This window comes from Ambystoma mexicanum, chromosome 11, assembly GCF_040938575.1.
Source record: "Ambystoma mexicanum isolate Mex_15411 chromosome 11, UKY_AmexF1_1, whole genome shotgun sequence".
In the NCBI taxonomy this organism is placed as follows: Eukaryota; Metazoa; Chordata; class Amphibia; order Caudata; family Ambystomatidae; genus Ambystoma; species Ambystoma mexicanum.
In genome coordinates, this window is record NC_090934.1 from 1,351,569,735 (window position 1) to 1,351,595,364 (window position 25,630).

At 48.9% G+C, this 25,630-nt stretch overlaps 1 protein-coding gene across 1 annotated transcript in view; it reads right to left on the bottom strand.

The window, feature by feature from the left end:
* MNS1 (meiosis specific nuclear structural 1) overlaps positions 1-25,630 on the bottom strand; it is a 498,937-nt gene that overhangs the window by 280,072 nt on the left and 193,235 nt on the right. The window lies entirely within an intron of this gene.

The window sequence follows — 25,630 nt, forward strand, 5'->3', positions numbered from 1 at the left end:
CATTATAAACTCACCAAGGCTTTGCCTGTACATTCCTGAAATAAGACTAGCATTTCCTTGTGGTAACATTTCAGTGAACCCAGGGCCTTATCTACACAACACTTACCTTCTAAAAGAAAAAACTTGGAGGCAAAATTAATAATGGTTATTTCCCCACACAGCAAGGAGAACAGACTTCAATCAGTGAAAAAATGATGAATAGGTCTGTTATGGCTGCAAAATGGAAATCTACCCTAGGAAGGGACCCGTGTTGACCTGAAAGCTTCTGAATCAAAAGGGTAACCTGCAAATACGTGTTTTAAATGAAACACACAAAGTATGCAATTTGCACGGATCTTTAAAAGCAAGGTAAATAAGTTCTGCAAAATACTTTAAGGAGTCGTTCTTAACCTACGAAAATTGAACGTTTGTTCTACCCACTGCTTGCAGGTCTTGCAATTAAGTTTAATACTACTTTTAAAATATTTAGGGCCTTGAACGGGAGGACAGGCCACTGCAGCAGTCATCTGCTCAGGAATGTATGTATGTAAGCGGGAGGGCAGGGCGTTTTTCACTTTTGGATGACAAGACAGTGCTTTCAAGTATGACGCTATTCCCTGCACACAAATTCTAGGCAAATCACTGCTGCAATACAGAGACTACGCAGGTTCTAGAAACAAATACATTCAGCACTACAGAGCTTACCGTCTCCCAGGAGGCAACATATACTGTTTAAAATTTCCAGCACACACTTTCTTTCTGGCTACCCAGAGAAATAAAATAAGACTTTCTATAGCATTCCGGTGTAAGTCCCCAATCTGTTAATAAACTGCAGTACAGCTGTTGGTGTTTTCTTCAATGATTTGCCTGGCACTATTTAGAATTTAAAAATAAAAAATCGCTATCTAACGAAGTCCAGGTGAGTCAGGACAAAAACCTATTAAAATCTAGCAGCGATCATTTTTGTAACCTCAAAACGTATTTGTGAGAATGCATGGATACTGCTTAGCTATTAAAAAGAAACACTTCCAGTATATATTTTATAATTATTTCCACTTTCCTTGCAACAACACCGGGAACCCAACAGTTTTTTTTATTTTAAAATATTTTTATTGCATTTTATAACCACAACAAAACACTCAATGTTGTACAGCATATTATTATCCTATCTGTTTTCCAACTTTATCTACTTCTACCAAATCCCCCCCCCCCACCTCTGCCTGTGCATAACATGTCACGAGATATGCTTTTAATCACTCTGCATCTACCTCTCCTGGTGCAGCCTGCGTGGCCTCCTCCTCACCATTGTATGCAAACAAAGTCCCAGTTAACGCTATCCATCGTTGAATGTCCATTCCCAACTCAGCTTTTTGTTAGTTCAGTGCCTTTTCCACTGCTCCAATTTCTGCAGTGACCCTCTAGCATCTTTCCACCTCATAGCTATACTCTGCTTAGCTATTACATATCAGATCTTTAATTTTATTTAACGGTTTATCTTTTACATTCCTCTTATATCTACCCAGCATGCAAGCTTCTGGGGTCTGGATATCCAGCTCTATGCTACCTTGCGATGCATTGTGTGCCACCTCCCGCCAAAATCCTTGCACTATCGGGCAGCCCCAAAACGTGTACCAGTCCAGCATTTGCCATCCTGCATCTGGGGCATTCTTGTCTTTTCACTCCCCTAAAAGTTTCAATAGTAGCAGGGGTGAGGTATGCTCTTTGTGTAATATACAGCGATTATTTACACGATCCTCAGTTTCTCCTTTTTGCTCCCGGTCCTACCGGTCTGCTTAACCCTATCTGTTTTGTCTGCGCCCTCACACCCATGGGATTATGGCTGCGCAATATAAATGTAATAAAGTAAAAGTAAAAAAGTAAAGTATTAATTGTAGTCTGACGTTCCTAGAGACCTTTTTGTGGTACAACTTCACCTCCTTTCATTCTTTATCCTCGAACGCCTTCCCCAATTCCATTTCCCATCCCTCCTTGCACTTCAGTTCTGTTCTCAAATTCCAGTCCATCAATACTTCATAGATCCTAGAGACGGTGTGTCCACCCTCTGCCACTGCGAACAGTGTCTCAATGTCTTCACTCTCTATGGTTTCAATATTACTATTCGGCCATCTATCTCAGAATACCTTCATCACTGTGTTATGTAAGAGAAACTGGTCTTTGTGTATACCCGTGGTTTCTTGCAACTCTGCAAATGTCAGACCCTTTTCATTCCTAGGTCCCCCACTGTATACCAGATTCCTCCCATCTTTTTTGTACCATTGCCCTGCTGTTTGGTTTACCCTCCATAATTGCGGCTATCGGGGCCTGCAGCGAGAGCGGATCCACTAGTCCCATGATTCCTCAAGTCCTTTTCCAAACTCAGATGCCTAGTTCTACCAAATAAAGATTACCGGTTTGTTCCCCAGTGGGAATCCAAAGTAGGTCTCTTAGGTACCTTCTTTTGATAGCCGGTTGTAACAGCGCTGTTTCTGTCATGGAGTCATCGGCCATCGATTGCACAACGTGCTGTGGCTAGCACGCCAGAAAGTACAGTTCAAAACCTGGTATTTTTAACCCTCCTTGCTCGTACGGTCTTTGCAGTGTACTCAGGGCCACCCTGTTCCTCCCTTCTTGCCATAAGAACCCCCTGCATATCTTTTCTAAGTCTCGGAAGAACTGCCTTGGGATGTTATACGGGACATTCCCGAAACAATGCAGGACTCTCGGCAGCGCCACCATTTTCAGCAGCGCTGCTCTGCCCATCAGACAGGGGTAGCTTACTTCAGAACTCCATAGATTTCATCAACCCATTTTTGGCCCTTACTGTATTGAATTTGTGTTCCTGTGTAGGGTCTTGATAAATGTTGATCCCCAAGTACCTAAAGAAGTTCTTGCTCCAAGGCAGAGGAAGGATTGGTAAGTCCTCCTCCGCCGCCATTGCGGCTTGTGGGAATAAGTGTGACTTACTCTTAATTTCGATGCCTGTCAGTGCACTCGACTTGTCCAATGCCTCCAGAATGTATGGCAGATAGACTTCTGGGTTGCACAGATACAGCAACATATCGTCAGCATACATGGACACCACATGCTTCATCCCTCTTGTCTCTATCCCTGCAACTCCATATTCCTGCCTCAAGTACGCCACCACAGGCTATGCCGCTATAATATATAGCATTGAGGACAGTGGGCAGCCCTGTCTCGTACCCCTATATAGTGGCCACTTGTCCGAGTATATGCTCCCAACTCTGGCCATTGGTTCAGTATATATCCGTTGTACCCATTTCATGTACTGTGACCCAATACCCATCTTTGCAATTGTGGCGTACAATCAATTCCAGTGCACTGAGTCGAATGCCTTAATTGCATCTAGTGAAGCAACCACACACTCTTCCGTGAACCCCGCTGTTGTAGATCACTTGGTGCAATCTCCTGAGGTTCTCAGTAATGTTCATCCCGGTACATACCCAGTCTGATCTGGATGGATCAGCACATGTATTACCATGCAGATCCTATTTACCAAGATCACTGTAAGGATCTTGCTGTCCTGATTCAATAGTGACAGTGGTCAATAAGATCCGCAGTATGTATTCATCTTATCCGGTTTTAGTAATGGCACTATCAGGGCCTCTCTCAAGCTGTCCAGGAGTATATGTTCTGCTTATGCCTCGTTGTACACCTCAACCATCAGCGGTGCCAGCGTACCTCTGTAGGCTTTATACAATTCACTGGGGAGTCCATCTGTGCCTGGGGCCTTACCTGTAGGCAGTGTTCTAATGGTGGCTACAACTGCCTCCAGAGTTATGGATGCTTCTAGTGACTCTGCATCAAGTGCATCTAATTGGGGTAGAGTAATGAGGTAAAGTACGTCCTGCAGGTCCCCCTCCTCCCCCACCAGGGGTTCCGCATAGTGCTTTGTAATACTCAGAAAACCTTATTAATACCCGCCTGCGTGTTTATCTCCTCTTGGTCCTTGTTCTGGATGGAACATATAGGGGATCTAGTGTCTTTTCGTCTACACAACCAGGCTAACATTCACCCAGGTTTATCCCCCTGAGCATGGCTCCTTTCCAGGTATTTCACATAGTTAAACCTCCCTAATCCGTCCCATTGCGTTGGCCATGCCTGTTTCAGTTCTATTACTTCCCCTACATGCTCCTTATTTACCTTCACCTCCATCTCTAATACCTTCAGCTTCTCTTCCATGCTCTGCAGTTCATTGACAATGACTTTTTAATCCTCCCAATTCCGCTATCATTTCCCCTCTGATAATCACCTTGTATGTCTCCTATATCGTATCCACCTTCTGCACACTTCCCTCATTTACTGCAATGTATTAAATTGTCCTCTTCCGAAACGTGCTTCGCAAATGCTTTGTCTAGCAGTGCCTCGCTTCTCAACTTCCATGTAGGTATGGGTGGTCTCTGAGCAGACACCCGCCATCTCACTACGAGTGGGGAGTGGTCAGACAAGACCCTGGCTAGATATTCCACCTCAGAGAACTCAACTTCGTGTTTCTCACCAGCAAACACTATCTATTCTTGTGTATACCTTATGCAGGGCAGAATAATGAGAGTATTCCCTACCTTGTTTGTGTTGAACCCTCCATAGATCTCATAACTGAAAGTGCTTCAGCATCGAGGTCAACACCTTGGCCGGAAGAGACGGCCGTTTGTGTCTATCCACGGTTGGGTCCAATGTGCAAATGAAATTCCCTCCCTTCCCCCAAATCAGTATCTCATTCTTGTAGGGTCCCAACCTTGCAAACAATGATCTAAAAAAACACTGTGGGTCATGATTGGGGGCATAAGTGTTCACAATATATCTCTCAAAGTTTTCCAATACACCGTGTAACATTGCCATTCTGCCCTCATTATCTGTCTTCGTGGTCAACACTTTGAATGGAATAGCGGGGTCCACCCAGATGAGGACCCCTCTTGCATATATCGAGTAAGTGGAGCCTACCATCACTCCGTCCCCACACTGCCACCAGATTTTTCTGCTTTTGTCCATCTAAATGCGTTTCCTGTAACAATGCTATCCCTACCTTGCTCCTCTTGATATACATGTTCACTCTTCTACGTTTCACATAATTATTAAGCACCCGGACATTCCATGTCATGATTTTAACCTTGCCAGCCATTATAATACCAAGTCCGGGGCATCAATGAGGCCACCAGCCTAGGAGTTCGATGCAGCGTTTGACCATGTAAGCCAGGCTCCCCTTTGCCATCCCCCCAACCCCATTCCAAACCAAACTCGAACTCAACTTGTCCAGCTATGTAAACCATACTGGGACGCCCACCCCAGCCCCCCCGTTTACACTGCTTTCAGCCTAGCCGCTATACAAGGTTCCTGGTGCCCTAAGTGCGGGCCCTGAACTGTGGCCCTGAAACTACTTCTCAGGGGGGTGGAAGAGTAGTGGGTCTGCTCTCAGCGTTCCCTCTAGTGGGCTTCTGTGCCCACTGTATTACTCCTGTTCCCTCTGTAACCTATCTTATCGCTCCCATATTTACTCATTTACTCATACATTTCAATTGTTATGTAGCTTAAACATGTCTGCACCCAGTTACACGCATCTTTCTCTAGTTATTTTTTCTGTTATAGCCGACTCTACAGGGTTCCTCTCCTCTCGCCTAGGTACACTGGCACTGTTGCTGCGTGTCTGGTATTTGGGCACTGTCCATCCACTCCTGTGCATCCGTCAGTGTCTCAAAGAAAAGAGCTTTACCATTGTACATCACCTTTAGCTTCACTGGATGTAACAACATATACTTTAGGCCTGTCTTCCTGAGACTGGGCTTGGTGTGATGTACTGGGCTTCTCTTCTGAACCTGAAAAGTGTAGTTGGGGTACACTGAGATCTTTGCTGATGCCCTTTGCATCGTCCCTCCTAACCTAGAGAAGGCAAGGACCTTTTCTCGGTCCTTATAGTTTAGTACCTTAGCTATCACTGGTCTTGGCGGGGTACCTCTGTGCGGTCTTCTGATGAGGGAACAATGTGTTCCTTCCATGACAAACCCCTGCGTAAGTTCTTCCGCCCTTATTTCTTGGATCAACATGTTCTCAACGTACGTGATGGGATCGGACGCTTCCGCTCTCTCAGGCAGCCCCACGTTCCTGATGTTATTTCTGCATGCCCGACCTTCCGCTTCCTCAGCCCCATCTTCCAGTAGTTTAACTTTCTGCTGAAGGATGTCGATGTCCTTTGTCGTTTGTACCCTCACTTCTCTATTCTCCGACCTGCTGCTCCAGTTTCCCGGCGCTTTCTGCGATGGCTCAGACGTCTTGCCGTAACAGTGCCACGTCGATGGCCACTGCGTCGATCTTGGCCTCTAGCGTTGCTTGGAGTGCCACGATGGCCTTCAGGATCTGCTGCTGCCCCGTTTCCGCCATGTTTTCGGGTAGCAATGCCTGTTCCTTGTCTGTATCCCCCTTGTCTTCTTGACAATTGGGATGACCTTTCGTGAAGGTTTCCAGAATGGTTTGCTTGTGTTTGGTTTTACCACCCCTGGTCGTCATTGTGCTCCGCAAGTCTTGTGGTGCACCCTATTCTCGCTTGCACCAAGGAGGATCAGCGTGCCATATGGAATGCGTGCTGCCGCCTTCGTCCCTACGGAGTTACTGGCTCACCATGCAGAATGTATCCACTGCCTGCTCCTTCGCCAGGTTTGTTCGCCCTATCCCTGTGCACTGATGTAGATGAGCTGTTTTAGGGCTAGCCTTAGTGGTCTGTGCCGTTGCGCCTGCTCCCACCGACTTCTTTTATGGTTCCTTTCACTTTAGCACACTACATCTTTCCAAGATCAGCGCCCTGTCGCGGCTACAGTCTTGAATGCAGTGGCACGTATATTCTCCCCCGGGCTAGGTCTTTTGAGGCTCTTCCTTGTCTCTTTCGATGCCCAGCAGCTCCTATTTGCTTGGATCTCTGTTATATTGCCTGTGATTGGCTATAATGTCTTGCGCAGGCCTTTTATGCGCTGCCTTGTGTCCACTTTGATTGTTCTATTGCCTGCTCCCTCTCATGGTCCGCCTTAGCTCTGGGACCTTTGCAACCCTCCTGTCCGCACATTGGGTTGTTTGTTTGGCACCTCAATGATATGATATGATATGGTATTTGTAACGCGCCTATACACAAGTGTTTCAAGGCGCGACGAGGCAGGGAGGGAGGGAAACAAGGGGAAAACAGACAAACGATCCTACTAGGCCAGGTGTCATTCAGATCGCGCAAGTGCAGAGGTAAGGGGAAAAGGAGGAAGTGCAGGGGGGAGGAGGTGGGGGGGGAAGTGCAGTACAAGGTAAGTAGCGTAAAAAAAAAAAAATAAAAAAATAAGGGCTGGGGTATACACACACCCAGGACCCATACACACACTTCCGTTCCATTTGTGTTAGCTGAGGAGAAGGTCAGCCTGCCCTCCCAGGGGGTCATGTCTTCCTTGTCTTCTCATTCGTGCTGTCGCAGCGTGGCAGCGTCTTAGCAGGCCTGAAGTTGTCCGTTTCCCCGGGTCTGCCGCTATCGGGGGCCTTCACCGACTTCCTGTATTGCACTACCCTTTGCATGCCAGCTCGCAATTCAAGCCGTAGCCCGCGGGCCCTCGCCCGCTATTTACTCCATACTGTTCTGTTCCCCGGGAGGGTTGAAGGATTGCCCTCTTGGGGGTTAGGGCCTCTACCGGCCCGCTGGGTGTGATCTGCAGGCTACCTGTTGTAACCCCCTATTTGGGCCCCAGGGTGTATGGGCACGTAGTATGCTCCATTTGTATGGCAGTGTTTGTACCGCGCCCCGTGGCTGGGGCTAAAGTCTTCTGATCAGTGCCCTCTGCAATGCTTATACTTACTTTCAATTAGGGAGATAAATATTTATTACTACAGATGGTGCCGTCCCTTTAGGCACACTACCCATGCCTCAAGTTAGTTTCCTCGCACCGGAGATCCGCAGGTGGTGAGGGGGAGCGCTCTTCCTTGCAGTCTACACTTTATAACGGGAGCACTGAGTGCTGGGCTGCCCACCCCAAAGCCCCCGCGTGCCACAGCTCTGCTGGCATCTTCCGTATTCGTCCTCTGTGGGATCCTCTCACTGTCACTCTTCCTCTGCCATACCGCCTCAGCCCGTAGCTAGCCTTGCCAGAGTTGGTTCGCCTTCCAGCAGCCCTCGGGCGTTGAAGGAACCCCACCACAATGTCTCCATCGCCTGCTCACTGCCTGCGGCAACACCTCAGTCTTTTGTGGCCCGTCTGTCATGTCCCAGCCTCCCAGACTTTACTGCTTGCAGCCTTCCTTTGTCCGTGCTAGAGTGCCCCCGACAGCAGCCCTCGAGGTGCCCCTTCTCGACTTCCCACGTTTATTTGCTGACCGGTGTCACGTATGCGCCTGGGATTCTCCTCTACAGCTGGGTAGGTCCACTCGCCGCCTCCACAGATGCCGTGCACCTCAATTCTGTTTGCAGCCGCCTTTGTTCTCGGCCACCATTTGAAAACCATCTCTCGTGGCTCCCTTCCAACGTGGCAGTGCTCACTGCACAGAGTCTTTCTGGTCACCGCTTCTTGCCATCCAGCTTCTCAGATGTTTCCGGCTGCTGTTTCTCTGCATTTAAACTATTTTCTAGTGGTTTAAGTCCTCATAGAAAGCTTCTTATTGTCCAAATCTGCAGGCGCTGCCAGTGAGCATGTCTGCCTCACATGGCCGCTAGCTACACCCCTGGAACACAACAGTTATTCCTGATGAGAGTTTAACATTTACTCACTGTAGTGACCAACTTACTCCTAGTCCATAGTCCCCTTTCCTCCATACATTTGGAACATTCCGTCCAGTGAGACATGACCGGAACACTTTTGTAAAAAAGCATAAAATTGAAAAATGTGTCCTCTTTACGTGGGGTACCGCATGTGGCCGTAACCCTGCCGTCCTCAGCTGCACACCGCACATCACCCTTCAGTCCTTTTCTATCGCCAGGTCTGAGACCTTTAAGCAATAATAGAGGATACTTATTAGAGGGGACGGCGGGCGCATGAAGGAAAGGGGACTATGGACTAGGAATGAGAGTCACTACGGTGAGTAACTTTGTTATACTCGTACGTCCCGCCCCCTTTCCTCCATACTTTTGGGAGATTACCAAGCACTTCTCACAGGAAAAGCGGGTGGATGGAACTCCTTTACTGAAAGAGGTTCTTAAAAACAGCCTAACCGAATTGAGCATCGGCTCTGGAGCTCAGGTCTAAGCAGTAGTGCTTACAAAAAGCTGATGGGGAAGCCCATGTAGCTGCTCTGGCAATGGTTTTCCAAGGAACATTTCTGGAAGGCAACGGCAGCAGCCTTGCCCCGCACAAGATGGGCATGAATTCCATTTGGAAGCTGAAGGCCCTGAACGGTATACGCCTCCGATATACAGGAGCAATCCATCGGGAGATAGTTGCTTTCGAGTCCAGCTTTCCTTTCGGATTTCCGAAGGTCACAAAAAGCTGGGAAGAGTTCCTAAGTTTAGTTGTTCTGTCCAAAGAAAACTTAAGAGCTCGTCTGACATCCAAATTGTGCAATACCCTCTCAGCGTCTGAGGACGGGTCTGGAAAGAAGACGGGTAAAGAAATAGACTGGTTCAAATGAAAATTGGATACCACCTTTGGAAGGAAAGAAGGATTAGTCCGGAGGACAACCTTATCCTTATGAAAGGTGAGGAATGGCTGTTCTACAGACAAGGCCTGAAGCTCACTCACATGCCTTGCCGAAGTCACTGCAATCAGAAAAGCCATTTTCTATGAAAGGAAGTTCAAGTCCACTGTAGCCATGGGCTCAAAAGGCTTATGGCATAAGGCAGTGAGGACTACATTCAACTCCCACTTAGGATGCGGGTTGCGCACAGGTGGATAAAGATGCAATTGACCTGCAAAGTGCCTTTTAATTACAGGGTTTGTCAATAAAAAAGATCATGTGTCCGTGGACAGGTAAGCAGCGATAGCTGAAAAATAAGTCCTACAAAACATGTATGCCTGAAGTTGCCAGGTGAGAAACGAAAGACAGGACTGTGTCAATGGTAGCATCTCTGGGGTCCAGCTGCTTAGCTAAACACCAGTGACAGAACCTGAGCCATTTGCTCCTATACTGAGACCTTGTCGAAGGGGACCTAGCCACCTGGATAATACGCACATTATCCGCGGACAAGTTGAAACTTTCCAAGGATTTGAACTCCGGCACCAGGCCGCCAAGCTGAATGATTGTGGGGAGGGGTGCTACATCTGTTGATCGCTCTGGTGAAGCAGGTCGGAAATCCGCGGAAGCCTGATCGGGGCGCATACTGACAGATGCTGAAGTTCCGAAAACCAGAATCTGGCCGGCCACCAAGGGGCTATGAACAGAAGAGTACAATTTGTCGTGTTCCTGAGCTTGCATAGCGCCCAGTGAATCAGAGGAAGAAGCAGGAAGGCGTAGGCCCTCATGTTGTGCCACAGAATTTTCGAGAGCGTCCCCCAGGGAAGAAGCTCAGAGTCCCTTCCTGGAAGCATAAAGAGGAAGTATCCTGTTTGACAATGTCGCAAAGAGGTCCACTTCTGGAGTGCCCCAATGGCGAAAAAGGTCAGAGAGGATCTCTGTGTTCAGTTCCCACTCGTAGCTGACCACTGCTCGTCGGCTGAGAGAGTCTGCAGTCACATTCAGTTGACCCGGAATGTGTACTGCCAGCAGCCAGACACCATGCTGAATGGCCCATTCCCAAATCTGAATGGCTAGATCTACAAGGGGAGATGACCTGGTACCGCCCAGCTTGTTGATGTAAAACATGGATACTGCATTGTCTGTGCGGATGCGGACCACTTTGTTCACAATAACCGTCTTGAAAGCTTTGAGCGCCAGGAAAATCGCCAGAAGCTCCAGATAATTTATGTGAAATTGTCCTGTGGCGATGATAGGTCGAAAACCTGAAGATGATCTAACGTCGCACCCCACCCCAAAAGGAAGGAGTCTGTTATGGTCGTTTGAGGGCAGAGCTCCTGAAAAGGAGCACCCAATGACAGATTACAGGAAGAGGATCACCATAGGAGATCTGTCATCATGTAGGGCAGAACCAGAATCCTCTTGGCATCCGGGTCCACTGCCTGAAGCCAGGAGCACCGAAGAGCCATCTGCGTGCGTCTCATCTTGAGACGCCCAAGGGGGAAGAGCAAGCACGCACAAGGCCATGAGGCCTAGAAGCCTCTGAAATCACCAGGCCGACATGCTATATGATTGAAAGAAAACCTGACATGTGTCTAACAGATCCGCCATCCTGTCCGCGGTCAGATAAACCCTGCAGTAGATTGTGTTCCAACGGAAACCCAGGAGTATCAGGTCCTGAGAGATCATCATGGAGGATTTCCGCCAGTTCACAGACAGCCCAAGGCAGAACAGGAACTGGAGGAGAGACTGAAGGTTGGTCGGGGCTTTCACTGGACAAGGACTGAGCAGAAGGCAGGCGTCCAAATAAGGATACACATGAATACCCTGTAGCCGAAGAAAAGCTGCGTTGACCGACATCTTCCTAAAGACACGCAGCGCTGAGCTGAGACCAAAAGGGAGCACTCGGAATTGGAAATGCTCCTCTCCCAGGGAGAACCACAGATTTCCGATGCAGGCTCCAAATCAGGACATGCATATATGCGTTGTGAAGGTTCACAACGCTGAGCCAGTTGCCCTTCCGAAGAGAGGACTTTATTTAGCAGAGCATGATCATGTTGAATTTTTCTTAGGGGAGAGAAAGGTTGAACTGGGAAAGGTCGAGGATGGTGCGCAGGCCAGCCTGTTTGGGTTTGGGCACCCTGAACAGACGAGAGTAGAAGCCCTCCCCACGTTCCGCCTTGAGGTCTAGAAACTTCTGGACCTCTGCTCTGAGTGAGGGTGTTCCCGACTGCTGAAAAGGAGGATTGAGGGGTGGGATAGGGGGAGGGACAAGCGGAAGCCCGCCCGAGCGATGGACAAAATCAACCGGTCTTCGGTGATGGTCTGCCACGCCTCCAGATGAGAAGAAATCCAGACTCCCATCGGAGTCTCGTGCGAGCGGCAAAAAATATTTTGCAGACTTTTCGGCAGAGAGACTACCTGTCCCTGAAGAGGTGGCTGAAGACCGAGAGAAAAATCGACCCGTTGCGCTCTCTCCGACAGGAGCTACCTGTCGGAGGATCAGCTCTGTGTGACCTGCGCTCCTGGAATCCTCTGAAGCCTGAGGAGGACCGAGACTGGGATCCAGATCTCTGAGCTTTGACTGGGGCCCTTGGCCTTCACTACCATCGACAGACTTGGCAGTTTGAGTGCTCGCCTTACTCTTTGTGACCTCGCCATCCGTTGAGGAATTAAACAACTCTTTGCCGTCGAAAGGCAGGTCCAGAACTTTATCTTGCACCTCCTTCTAAAACTTCGTTGTATGAGGCCAAGCTTGACGAGAGGTGTCTACCCCCAACATAAGACCTCGAGTTGAGGTATCAACATGGTGCACAGCAGCTTCCAGCATATCCTGCGCCAATACCCTGGCGTCTGACAAACCGCTCTTAAAGTCTTCCAGCCTGTACACAGGAATAACCTCCTGGAAATCGGACAAATCCCTCCACATTTTCATATTCGCTGCTGCCAAAATGAGCTCTGCGTTAGCCTGGCGCAATTGCAGCGCCGAGCTGGCAAAAACCTTCTTGCCCAAGGAATCGAGCAATTTATCTTCCTTGGCCAGAACTTGAGCCGCAGCTGCAGAGGTCGCAGAGGCCGGCTTGGATAGCAGAGTTGCGGCCTCTACCACTGTTGAGGAAGGAAGCGGACATGACGCCAAGGCAACTTCCTCGGAGGTGTGAAGCCGATAACGGGCGTCAATTCTCTTATTGATATGCAGCCCAGTGTGGGGTTTATCCCAGACCTTGCGGGCCTCGGCTAGAACGTCCCTCTGAAGGAACAGGCCGGTGCGCTCCTGCGGAGACAGGGTGAGCGCCCCCGAAAGCACCCCTTCCTGCGGAGCGGTTGCCTCAGGAACTTGTATGTCAAGGAGAGACATGTCCAGGACCCGGTCATAGAATGCTGACAAAGCAGGGCTGGTCCTCACTATCCTGATATGCCTGAGGGTCATCCAGTGTGTCAGGATAAGACGGTTGCGATGCGACCGATGTCGAATTGAAGTCTCGCTCTATTGGAGCCTTGTCAATCTGAGAAAAAGGAGGCAGAGACGGGAGAGGTGGAGTCGGGCCGGGAGGTAGAGGCAGTACCGCTGCCGGGGCGACAGGTGCCGTAGCTGGAACTGTCGGGGCAGGATGTGGCACCGGAGGGCAGATTTCCGTAAAAAGACCCTTAAAGTACTCCCTCATGGGGTCAGAGTTCATAAGACTCCGACACTTCCCAAAAAAGGCATCCCCTGCCGAAGTTTTAGGCACTGGAGTGGGCAGAGGCCGCTAATGAGGGGGCATAGCCCCACAAACGTAATGAGGAAGGCTGCCAAGAGGGCCGGTCACCAACCGGGTCTACATAGACCAATGGGGCAGAAGCAGGAGGAAGCGAGACTGTATGCGTTAGTGGCATCCGCGCGCCGGCAGTCATAAGTGGGGCAGAAAGGATTCACACTGTCCCATGGAAAAGGTTGTCCACCAAACAGAAGGTTCCCAGCACCCACCGTCGATAGCGTGGGTGTAAGGGAAAAATACAAAATGGCCACCGTAGATCACGTGGGAAGGTCCGCCATTTGTTAACATCTGAGTAGAACTGCGTCACATGTGTGGATGAGGCAGGCATCTCCACAGACTGGTCAGGGGACTTGATCTAAACTTTAGCCTTGACGCAAGGATCCTCAGATGTTTACTGGGCATCCTGACGTGGACCCTTGAATTAGCCTCCAAGGGAGGAACCTCGGCAAAGCTGGTAACAGGAGTTACGGTCAGAGACCTCTCCCTTTGCCCTCTCAACAGAACCGGCATCACTGCGAGCGTGGGAATGTTGAGGAATCCACCTCACAGACAAGACCCTAACAGGTCTCTCAGTTCTGTCGGTACACACCTTAGCCTTAAAGAGAGGAACCTCAGAACGGAGTCCGGTCTTAAAAGCATCCCTGGGAGGGGTCTCGAACCATGTTTTGGTACAGAAAGCCTCAGAGGCCTGACGGTGCACCCCGGTGCCTGTATGGGAAGCTCCAAACAAGGAGACCTCGGAGCGAACTCTAGTACCCAATGCCTGAGAAGGACTGGGCTGACTATTAGCACCTGATTGGTGAACTTCGGATCGTAATCTGGTGGCGGCAGGCCCCTCGGAGAAAACCCTGGTACGTCTATTAGGCCTGTGAGGCACCTCAGGGGAAACCCTGATAGCAGAGCTCTTGAAGCCCCTCCTGGACCTGGAGCACCCCGGGAAGGAGTCCCCTGGCTGGGGTGCCCTAAAAAGTAAAGAACTTACCTGGCGTCTCTTCTTACCGTCGATGAAAAGTTGAAAACGCAGTGGAGGAACGCGCTGAAGACTTCCTCCCACTGACGAAGACGACGCTGAAGTGCCCGGACCGAAAGGGAGTCGCAGTAGAAACACAAGTCCCAACGGTGATCCAATCCCCGACACTCCAAACAGAGAGAATGGGCATCCGCCCATGAGAAACAACGTTCCCAAAAGGGACAAGAGACAAATCCCAAATGATCTGGCATAGACAGAGGACTACGCAACGGCAGAAACGGAGCAGGAGAGGACGACAACGGAAAGAAGAATAATGTCTTTCCGGTGATGCAAGTGCGTCCAGCCCTGACCGCGCAGAGAAAAGGACTGAAGGGTGATGCGCGGGCGGAGCCAAGGAGGGCAGGGTTACGCCCACGTGCGGTACCCCGCGTAAAAAGAGAAGGACACATTTTTCAATGTGATGCTTTTTTTCAAACGTGCTCCGGTCCCATCCCACTGGACGGAATGTCCTAAACATATGGAGGAAAGGGGACGGGACATAGGCGTAAAGCGAGTTCATGCCTACGTTCTCTTCAAAATTGATCTCTGGCCATGTTCAAAATGCTTCACTGGATGGACATTTTAACAGTGAGGATACCCCATCTTTCACAATATAATGATAAAAAAAAACGACACATCTTTCAACTTCTTCATGCACATTTGCTGTTGGAATAAGGAAAACTGGATTTTGAAAGTTTTCTTTTAACGTTCAAGTCGGAATAAGAGTCACGAATTCATATGATTCCACTATCATCTGCAAATCTTGATTCAATTAGCTCTACTTTAATTTGGTGTTCCGACGGTAAACTCAAATGCCCCAAAATCAGCAGATATAAAGACCTACACCTTTGAAGGCTACTACAGCGAATGGCTGGAAAATGTATAATTAATCTTAACCTCTGGCATCGCTCTGAGCAAACATCAGAGTGTTGTTTTTCAGGCTGCCAATTTGTTAAAGAATGGGGAAATACCATATGCAAATCTGGATTGTTCCCACCCCAAAAAGGGACAGCCCAGCCCAAACAGCTTGTTCACATCGTTTCTGCATGAAACCACAAGCAACCAGAGACACTTATGGGTGTCATCCGGAAGGTGTACCTTGGGTTTCTAGGCCCAGCAGGCATGGGTCCCAAGTCTAGGCATAAGTCTTTGCAAGCTACTAGCCAGGCATAAGTTACTACTTGCCACCTTAATTTTCAACACGGATGCAAGCACGCCATTTATTTGCCAAAAGTACATTATGACTCACCAATGGGCTAGTGAAAATTTTGAGGCCTGCCCATAATACATGCTTGAAATATGCTTCACAAGGCCTTCCATTTTAAATGTATAATCCATTGCTACTTATATCTATTCTCCTTTTGACTTAAATGATATTATGATATTATATTTTATTTCTAACGCTCTTGTACACAAGTGTTTCAGAGTGCGACAAGGCAAGGGAGGGGAAAACGGGGCAGAACAAAAACAACAATCTTACTAGGCCCAGTGACAGTGAGAACGTGCAAGTTCATGGGAGAGGGGGAGTGGGAAAGTGCATGGGAGGGGGGAGAAATGGAAAGTGCGGAGCAAAGGAGAAAACAGATAAATAGTAATAAATAAATAAATAAATAATGAAGTCCACAAACAGTGGTGGTGCAGCCCGCAAATGGCGAGTGCTGGGTTTAAGGCGACAGACAGTGTAGGTCTGATAAGTGCAGGAAGAAAAAGGGAGGATTGTATGGGTACAGATCCAGACCCCAGTGCAAGGGGTGGCCAGTAGGCAGTGCTGGAGGGTGGCAGGGTGAGCAGGTACCTGGGCCCGGAGGACAGAGGGTGGCCAGGTGCATGGTGCAAAGAGAGCAACAGATCAGCAGGGGAGAGGGAGGACGAAAGCAGGTGGTCTTGAGGTGCTTCCGGAACCGGAGATGGTTCTCCGAAAAGCTTTAGAGTGGCGGGGAGGCTGGTCCACAGGGAGACCCCAAGCGAAGACAGATCTACCCCTGGCTCGTTTCTTTGAAAAATGACTCACCATGAGGGAGTTAGAGGTAGAGGAGCGAAGAGCTCGAAACGGGAGGTATTTGCGAAGGGATAGCTGAAGGTATTTTGGACCCAGGTCCCAGAAAACCTCGTGGACAATGCATAGGGTTTTGAATTTAATCTGTGCATCCACTGGGAGCCAATGGAGAGATTTCTGAGCTGGAGAGATACAATCCCAGGGCTTCCCTCTCCCGAAGGAATGAGTAGATGAGTCGAAGGAATCCATGAGGACTTCCCAGCGGGTGCCACCATTTATAGGAGAAGAGGAGACGGGACAGAGCACAGATATCATATGCGGGGTCCACAGATCCGGCAAAGAAACTACAAAGAGGATGTCAGTGAGGGTCTGTCTGGAAGAGGCGCTGGAATAGGTATCAATAGGGAGACCAGGGTTGGAGGCCAAGATATCCCTTTTAAATATCTTCTTTCCAGACTTTGTGAGAAGTGAAGGATAGTTGATAGAGAAACAGCTCGAATAGATGGGAGAAACAGAAAGCGCCATGGGTGGGAAGAGAGGAGGCAGAGGGAGGAGTATGCAAGTACAGCAGTATAGAACAATCACTGGGCCAGCAGGTTACAATCAATGGGCAAATTTGAATGTAAACTACACCCAAGTTTGACTTACAAGTTAAATGCAAAGCCCCGTTAAGGTGACGAAGTGGGAGTCAGATGTTGAAGGTGAGTACAGAGCAACTTAAATGAGTATAGGGAGAGCTGAGAGAACAGGGCAGTCAGGAGGAGGTAACTAACCCCTACAGGGTGAGGTAAGAGTCATGATAGTCCACTTGACCCGGGATAACAGCCTCAATGAGGGTTGCGCTGTGGTAATAAGTCTTGTGTCGCGGCCTGTCAGCGGACAGGGAAGAAGCCAGGGGCCTTCCTCGTGGGCCTTCGGAATTGGTGCCGGCTCCCGCCTCCCTGCTGCTCTCATTGGGCAATGAAGACCCAGGCAGCCAATGGGGGATGGGAGTCAGGCAGAGCAGACACATTAAGGAGCAAGAAACAGATGAGGCCATCTTGGAAAGGCCAGTGCCCAGTGTGGGACAGGGACTGACGGTGGATCACAGAGGCAAAACCGACGAGAAATATCCCTGTGGTATTCTGTCACGATTTCCAGCTGTTCTGCTTCCACGCAGCAAGGCTTGCCGCTCTCTGATCCTGGAGGATCACAATGTTGTTCCTGGAGTGTAGCTTTTTGAGCTTGTGTACTAGTAGTCGATTGGCATTGTTGCTCTTTAGATAGTAATATTGTTTTGTGTACACCAGGGCACGGGCTGTGTGATCCGTCAGGTGCATTTTGAGTGCCGCCTTTGCTTTTTTAAGGGCCCTCCCTGTCTTCGCCGTCTGACGTTCTTTGAAACTCGCCTCTCGTTCCGCGACCTCTTCCTCTAGTTTGGAAAGCTGGAGTTGGTGTCTGCGTTTATGCGCCGCTGTACAGTTGTTGGCTATACCCAGAATCACTGGCTTCATCGCATCCCAGACCATGGCTTCCGAGGTGCCCTTTTTCTGTAAAATAGTTTGTAAGGGAGATCGCTTTTTCACGGCTGGATGCTGTGTCAGACAAGATGTAATCCTGGAATTTCCCTGACCTCTGCGGGGGCATCGGTAGGCCATCCGTTCACAGGCAGGCTATTACTGGAGCGTGGTCTCAGATTATCCTCAGGCCGATATGTATGTCTTCAATGCATGGGAATAGTGCACTGGACATCAGCAGTAACCTGATTCTCGCGAAGCCCCCACAGACATGCGAAAATAAAGTGCAATTGCGGGCTACGGTGTTAGCCAGTCTCCAAACATCTATTGTTCCAGTTTCCCTTAGAAACTCTGCCATCCATAGAGCTTGGGCGAAGTCTGGTTTAGTAGGCGGCAGCGTTTTGTCGACGTTTGGGTCTGAGGTAAGGTTGAAGTCGCCTCTGATCAACAGACAGCCCTCGAAAAAGGTGGTTATTGTTGGGAGGATGGTGCGTAGAAAGAGCTCCTGAGCCTCGTTTGGGCAGTATATTGCTGCGATAGTGATTGGGAGTTCGACTAACAGTCCCTTGAGTAACAGGTATCTTCCCGCTGGATCCCGTTTGACTTTAATTTTCGTTATGGGTACCAAGACGCTGAGTAATATGGCAACGCCACACTTCTTCTGGCCTGAAGAGGCGAAGAATCGCCTGGGATAACGCTGAAAACATCCTTCTCTCATCAGGCGTCAACAGATGTGTCTCTTGCAAACACTCAAAGTCCACTGCAAGATGGGCGAGTCGATGCTCAACGGATTTGCGATTTCTTGGCACGTTCAGCCTTTGAACATTCCATGTTACCATGGTGAGTTCCTTGGCGTTGTTCATCATCTGGGCAGACTGTGTGTAAATTCCTTTGGTTGCCTTTTACAGCAGCCTGCTGGAAATCCAGTGTGTTTGTTGGTCAGTTTGCCCCCTATCGGCATTGCCAGATTCCCATCCTCCGATACTTTAGCGTCTCTCCACTCGGGTCCAGGAGTGTTTAAGTGCTTGTGGGGCGGTTCGACTGGATGGCGAGTCTCTGCCAGGGTCCTCATCTTCCTCTTCCGAATTCAGCAGCTTCTCGGCTTCTTGGAGGTTGCGAATGCGGCATGGTTTGTCTTCCCAGTTGAAGGTCAGGGATGTAGGGTAACCCCAGCGGTGGGGATATTTTCCCTAAGCCATCCCTTGACCGGTCTCAGGGCCTTCCTTTTCGTTAGCGTGATGGCTGCAAGGTCTTGACATAGGGAGATGGAGCGTCTCTGAAAAGCGTGCGGGGAGAGCTTCTAGCTTCTCGCATTATTTCTTCTTTCACTTCGAAATAGTGTATTTTTACGAGGACGTCGGGCATGGTGAACATGATCGATCTTGTTCTCATTCTGTGGACTATCGAGCACGAGGGGGGATTCGTCGGGTAACATCAAGATAAAGTGGAAGAGGTCATTGACATATCACTCCAGGTCCTTGTCAGGCACTGTTGTGGGAATCCCTCTCAGGCGAAAGTTGTTGCGCAGAGAGCGATTTTTGGCGTTGTCCTGCTTTAGCTCGAGGGCCTTGCATCTGGCTTCTAGTGCTGTGAGTCTGAGACCCTATCTATCTCGTAGCTGTGTTCGCAAAAGGTTCTCCCTGACACGCTTGTCCAGAGGAGTGATCTTATTCATGACCTCCTCTATTCCCTTCCGATACTCCTTCGTGATGGCTGATAGCAGTTCCTGGAGATCAGACTTCGTAACCGCTTGCGATGGGAGTCCGGGTTCTGGCTCCATGTGGGAATCCATAGTTATGGTTTCAGTACCTTTGATGCGGTCACCACTCTTTGGTCTCACTGTGGCTGGAGTTGACAGCAGCGCGGCAATGTCTGTTTGGTGGTTTTCAGGTGTTTGGCCATTGTGGGCAAGTCACTTGCGTCTTACTTAGGTGGAACAGGGGTCCTCTGTGTTGCGAGGACCCAGGGTTATCCGTATGAGGGGGTGGGGGGTAGCCGAGGTAGGCGACCTGGATTTTGAGTGACCGGGATGGGGCTGCCACTACCTTCGCTCATATGTCACCTTGCCCCTGTGTTCCGATTCTTTGCCTGAGCCTTGGAATATGGGGGACTGCTACAGAAAGGGATACGTGCCCCTTTGCAGAATTCAGATCAATCTGTGCACAGTTGGCACCTGCGTGGTGTCAAGGTTCACCTGTAGTGGCTTCACATGTGGGTTATGTGCAGGGCCAGCCGTCCAGGCTTTCGATGTATTGCAGGAGCCCTTATCCTGCAGGGCTCAGTTTTAAAGTAGGCGCAGAGGGAGTCAGGAGAGGCAGGGCAGAGCCGATCGCTGTGACCGCTCCCAGTCCGGTGTTGCAATAGTCCTTACAGCACCCAGCACTGACCACGGGCCGTTGTGGGTGCCGGGCCACGGGTCGGGCTGAAGGTGCAGTGTCACGAGGCAGCGAGGGGCGGACTGCTGCAGCAGCAGAAGGCAGGTTACCCCCAGCTGCAGGGGTCCCCTGTGGTGGAGCCCCTCAGGCCGTCAACAACTTTGAGTGTTGTCAGGGGGTCTGCTTGTGCCTTTGGCGGTGTGTTGAGGGGCAGGCTCCTAGACGAGTGCTGGGAGCTGCTGCAGCAGTGGGGAGTTTCCTCGGGAGGGCGTAAGGCGGCCCCAGCAGACTCTAGGCAGCAGGTCAGCACACCAGGGCAAGCTGAGGTGGGTGTAATCAAGCCGGGTGTCCCAGGAGCGCAGAAGGGCCCCAAGCTGTGCTAGAAAAGCGGGAGGAGAGCGGGTCCTGCCATAGAGAGCTCAGTTGTGGGTGCAGTTACTCCCTCGGACCAGCTGTGGTATGGCCCCGCTATGTGTCCATTGGCTCCGGGGCTTGCGCCGCCAAGGGCGACCACCAGGCTGCTGGGCTTGTGAGGGTCAGGATTGCTGCGGATAGATAGCCAAGTGGACGGAGTTAACAGTCCGCAAGGCTCCAGCCGGGGGGGGGGGGGGGGCGAAAGAGGAAACCGTCAGCGCCAGCATGAGGTTAGCCTGTCAGTACTTGCTCCGGAGGTCCGGTTCCATAGCTGTGCTCTGAGCCTCTAGTTGAATTAGTGCGAGGTTGCGGGTGCCATTTTGCTGCCCGATTCTTTGCACCACGTCGCAGACCTGTAGAATGGAGGTTCTCCCGGCACCAGAGCCGCAGGAAACCGCGAGTTGAGCAGAATGTGCCTCAGATCGTGGGCTACCGTTCACTGTGGTTTTCTCCTTCAGAGATGTAGTTTCACTGGTGCATACTCATTGGATGCGCAGCACCAGCCGGGAGCTCTCACAGAGCCGCTCTGACCGCCACGGCGCTTAGCCACGCCCTATATTCTATTCAGTTTTAAAGTATACATTGTATCAGAGTGGTTGCGTTCCTTCAAAGGAGGGAAGGGGCGTTTTCTAAGTCTCCATGTGAAATGTACTTTAAAGCAAACAGCCTCTGTGTCAAGAAGGAAGACCTTTAGAAAAAAATCTGGAGCTGTGTGAAGCTGTGAAATGGGAGCAAAAATGAAATGAGAGAAAATGGGAGCTATGCGAAGAGTTGAAGTGTGAGCAAAATCCAAAAGAAAACCTATAAAGAATAATTAAGCTTCAGGGTTTTCCCAGGGCTGGAGAGTGATCCAGGAGGGCCGCAGAGACCCCACCATAAAGAAATATATACTGGGAAGGTTTCCACAGAAACCCAGTAAAGAAGCCTGCATCTAAGGGTAGTGGTTGAAGACCTAGTGGCGGGCTTCTCTTTTGGATCTGCACTGAAAAATATAGTAGGGTTGGAGTTATTGAGAGTGCTCCTATGGACATGTTGGAATTGCATCCAAAGGGCTGGATGGGTCCAGCATCATGTTAATAAACCTTCATAATCGCAATACTACCGCAGGGGGACTGGGTTTGATTTCTTATGTACAGGCCTCTAAACAGAGCTGGAGGTCAACCCATGGCCAAGCCTCTAAGATTTTTGTAGAGGGAGACTTCAATCTCCACATGAATCAGTGGACATTATGGCCAGTCTCACAGAAGATGAGGATTCGCTATGGGGTATTCCTCAGCTAGTGGGTCTCCACCCCAAGAGGAATTACAAGAATGCAGAGAAAATTGCAGCGATAGTCCTTGTCAGCAATCTCTGTATATGCAATGGACACTTTGCAGGGGATTTGACGCGCGTAAAACCTTTCAAATAGGGAATCGCTCTAGTTTGATTGATTATATCATGGTTAATCTTGAGGCCTGGCACTACATTATGGACTTCAGGGGACCCAAGTAGGATGGAGAGTAATCATAATCCCCTTCTCGAGATGTTCCCCAAACTTCCTGGGTCTACCGGGGGGCGAGATGGTGTCACCCACAGTTGAGGTCCACATCACTGGTTACACTAGGAAGTTATTGAAGTGGGAACAGGGCGGATGTAGAAACCACAATTCCACTAATCTACGACTCCATTCTCCCGGACCTGGTTTTCTTTTTTAGGGATACGAGTGAGACCTGTACAGGCCATAGGGAAACGGGCTGTCTGTAAGAACCCCTGGTATGATAGTGATTGTCGCAGAGCAAAAGCTATTGTGATAGCCCAAGTATGAAAAGTCTCTGTAGAGGGGATTTCACCTGTCCGCGAAGCACGTAAAAAGTATGCTTGGCTGATGAAATCAAAGAAATCTGACTATCAAGAATCCCTTTGGTCCTCCCTGATGGACGACATAAAAAATGGTGAAACTAGGATTATTGGGGACTTAGTCAGCAGACAGCAACCACAAATGCAAAATATAACGCAGAGGGCGATCTCTGAAGACATCTGGGGAGCCTACTTTGAAACTAGGGGCTGGAAGGTGGTGACTTCCACCGAAACATCTATAGTGGAAGGGCTAATTCTCAATGAGACCGATATAAAAACAGCATTGTGTTCCCAAAAGAGGGGGAGGGGGGGGGACAGCCCCAGGGCCCGATATGACCCAGTCGACATTTTTGCCACTGAGTCCCCAATATGGGTGCCCTATTTGACTAAATTGTTTAATGAGGTCTTACGTAATGGCCAAGCACCAACGTCCTGAACCGAGGCAATCATTGTCCCAGTTTTCAAGAAGGGGGACAGTCACCATCCAGCCAATTACAGGCCTATCTCCCGCCTTGAAGCTGGAGGAACATTTTTGCAAATACGTTGTTGGTTCACTTGGAAGCATGGGTTGCTGTGACTGGTGCTTTGAACCATTTCCAGGCAGGGTTTTAAAGGGGTATCAATACTGTAGATCAGTCACTAAGGATTTGTTTGCAATGCGACAAGTATGTCAAGCTAAGGAAAATGGCTATATATACACTCTGTTTTTCTTGACCTTAGGACGGCCTTTGATTGTGGACCATTTTGCCAAACCTGGGTATTCCCCCATCCCTTCATAGAGCCATTATGCTACTATACCAAGATAATGTGGCCAGGGTGCATTATGGCATGGGTGTGGCATTATCTGGTAAAGTGAGTTTTGAGATAGGAATTTGCCAAGGATGAATTTTAGCCCCCATTTTGTTCTGTTTATTTATAAATGGTGTTATCTGTAAACTACTGTCTTTGTCTACGGATGCCCCTACATTAGCTCATGATGAAATCCAGGTTTTGATGTCTGCTGATGATGCCATACTCCTGTCTCCGACACCTAGGGGACTTCAGCGCCATCTGGAGATTTTTTCTAGTTTCTGTAACAGAAATGGCCAGACAATAAACACAGATATAACCAAGGCCATGGTTTTCAAGGGTGTCCGGGGGGAAAAAAGCATCCAATGCTTGATCTGACCCTAAATGGGTCACTGATTCAGCAGGTTAAAAAGTCTGACTACCTGGGTATAAGAGTGCATGAAGACTGTACTTCAGGTGAACAATCTAAAAAGGCAGAGCCGTCTTTGTCTAGATACGGTGGTTCCATAGCTAACTTTGCTAAATCTCATGGGGGTGGTGCTGTTTGCGTGGCTCTAGAGGCCTACAAGGCCCAGGCCAGGCAGGCCGCTATTTAAGGGGCTGAACTATGAGGATGGACCAATGTTGCACAACTATCTGTGGGAGAGAACAGCTTTCTTAAAAGAATATGGGGCCTTCCATCAAGTACTTCGACTTTCCAGATTCTTTTGGAACTGGATTTACAGTCTATTAGACAAATATGCAGCGCGAAGCCGCTTCTGCATTGGATTAGATGGTGGAAAAAATCAAATCCCTATAAAATACTGGATATCCCTAAAAGATGTAATGGCCCAGGAGGGGGGACTATCACTCCCCTGGGTGACGCATGTAAAGATGGAGTTACTCTAACTGAACCGTGAAGAGCTTTCGGCCGACCCTATGACCATTGATGCAACCTCAAGACCCAAGTTCTGGAAAGAATGAAGGAGATAGTAGGGAGATCAGTCACATAATTGCAGTTTAGCAGCTACTTGGCCCTCAAACAGGTCTAGTGCTACAAAGACTATCTCCAGTCCCAAGGCAATGTGCTCTCTTTTACTCAAAGCTCTCTTTGGCATTTAACCTTTGGCACCTGTGAAATCAAAATGGAATCCCAATGTGAGCTCAGATTGTCCTTTTTGTCCAGGGCGGATCGAGTTCACTTCCTGTTCCTTTGCCCGATCTACAAGGATCTTCGAAACATGTAATTAAGACACCTTTTTCTTCAGCCACAGGTCTCAACTGTGGCTGGGGTCCTTGCTAAGGTTCCCCTGGCTACGTTTACGTTGGGCTGGTTTTTGATTCGGGCCTGGTCTAGAAGAACAAAACAGAGCAATCTGCTCCCATAAGACCAACAATTGTGTTGTATGGTGCGTCTAATAGTCCTACTACTCGACGGATTGATGAATTATTGCCCGGCCTGGAGTTACAATTACTTCCTTTTTATGTACGTTTCACCTATAATAGAAAAACCATGTACCTTATGCACGGAAGCACTTTGGCTTGAACTGGCAGGGATGATAGTTATTTTTAAAATAGGTACTGATAGCTAGCTTTTAAATCCAACTAATAGGCTGAATGTGCATTTCCTGTTTATATGCAAAACTTCTCATTTTAAATTGATCGCATTTGGCTTTGTTATGTATATATTGGCTTTTATGGTCAATTCTTTTTATTGAAATAAAGATGGTAAAGAAAATATGAGGCAACCGTAATTTATAAACAAAGTGAATGTTCAAAGATCTTATTTTGGCTAATGAACTTCAACAAGCGAACGCAACTAAAGCCCAAGGTGCCTGGTTGCGCGACCTGTAGTGGGTGGACTGTGCGGTCTGACAACTGCGCCACAACCAAGGGAGCCCCACTGAACAAGTGAATTGCCTGACAAACTTAAGTAAAATAAGCAAAGAGGAGCTATTAAAAATGGGGAAGGGAGCCCCAAAGAAAACCTGTTGAATTGTCATGGTTCTGCAAGTTGAACTTGTGTTAAAGAAAGTGGAACTTAACCAGTTGAACATTGGCATTTTGAAAGTGAACTCTGTGGAATCAAAAGGGTCTAAGCTTGGGCAAGGGAAGCCTGGGAGACCCATTGAAGATTGTAAACCAACGGGCTTGTGGGTTCAGGAAGAGGAAATCCAGAGAAGCCAAATAAGGTACTGTGAATTTTTTGACCAGTGAATCATGTACTGTGAACTTTTGACAAGTGAATCCTCAGTGCCTTAAAATTGGGAAAGGGAGTTACAAAAGAACTCCATTGCCAAACTATTTTTTACTTTGAACACTACTGAGTATACCAAGTACCATACACATTGGAATTTAATAGT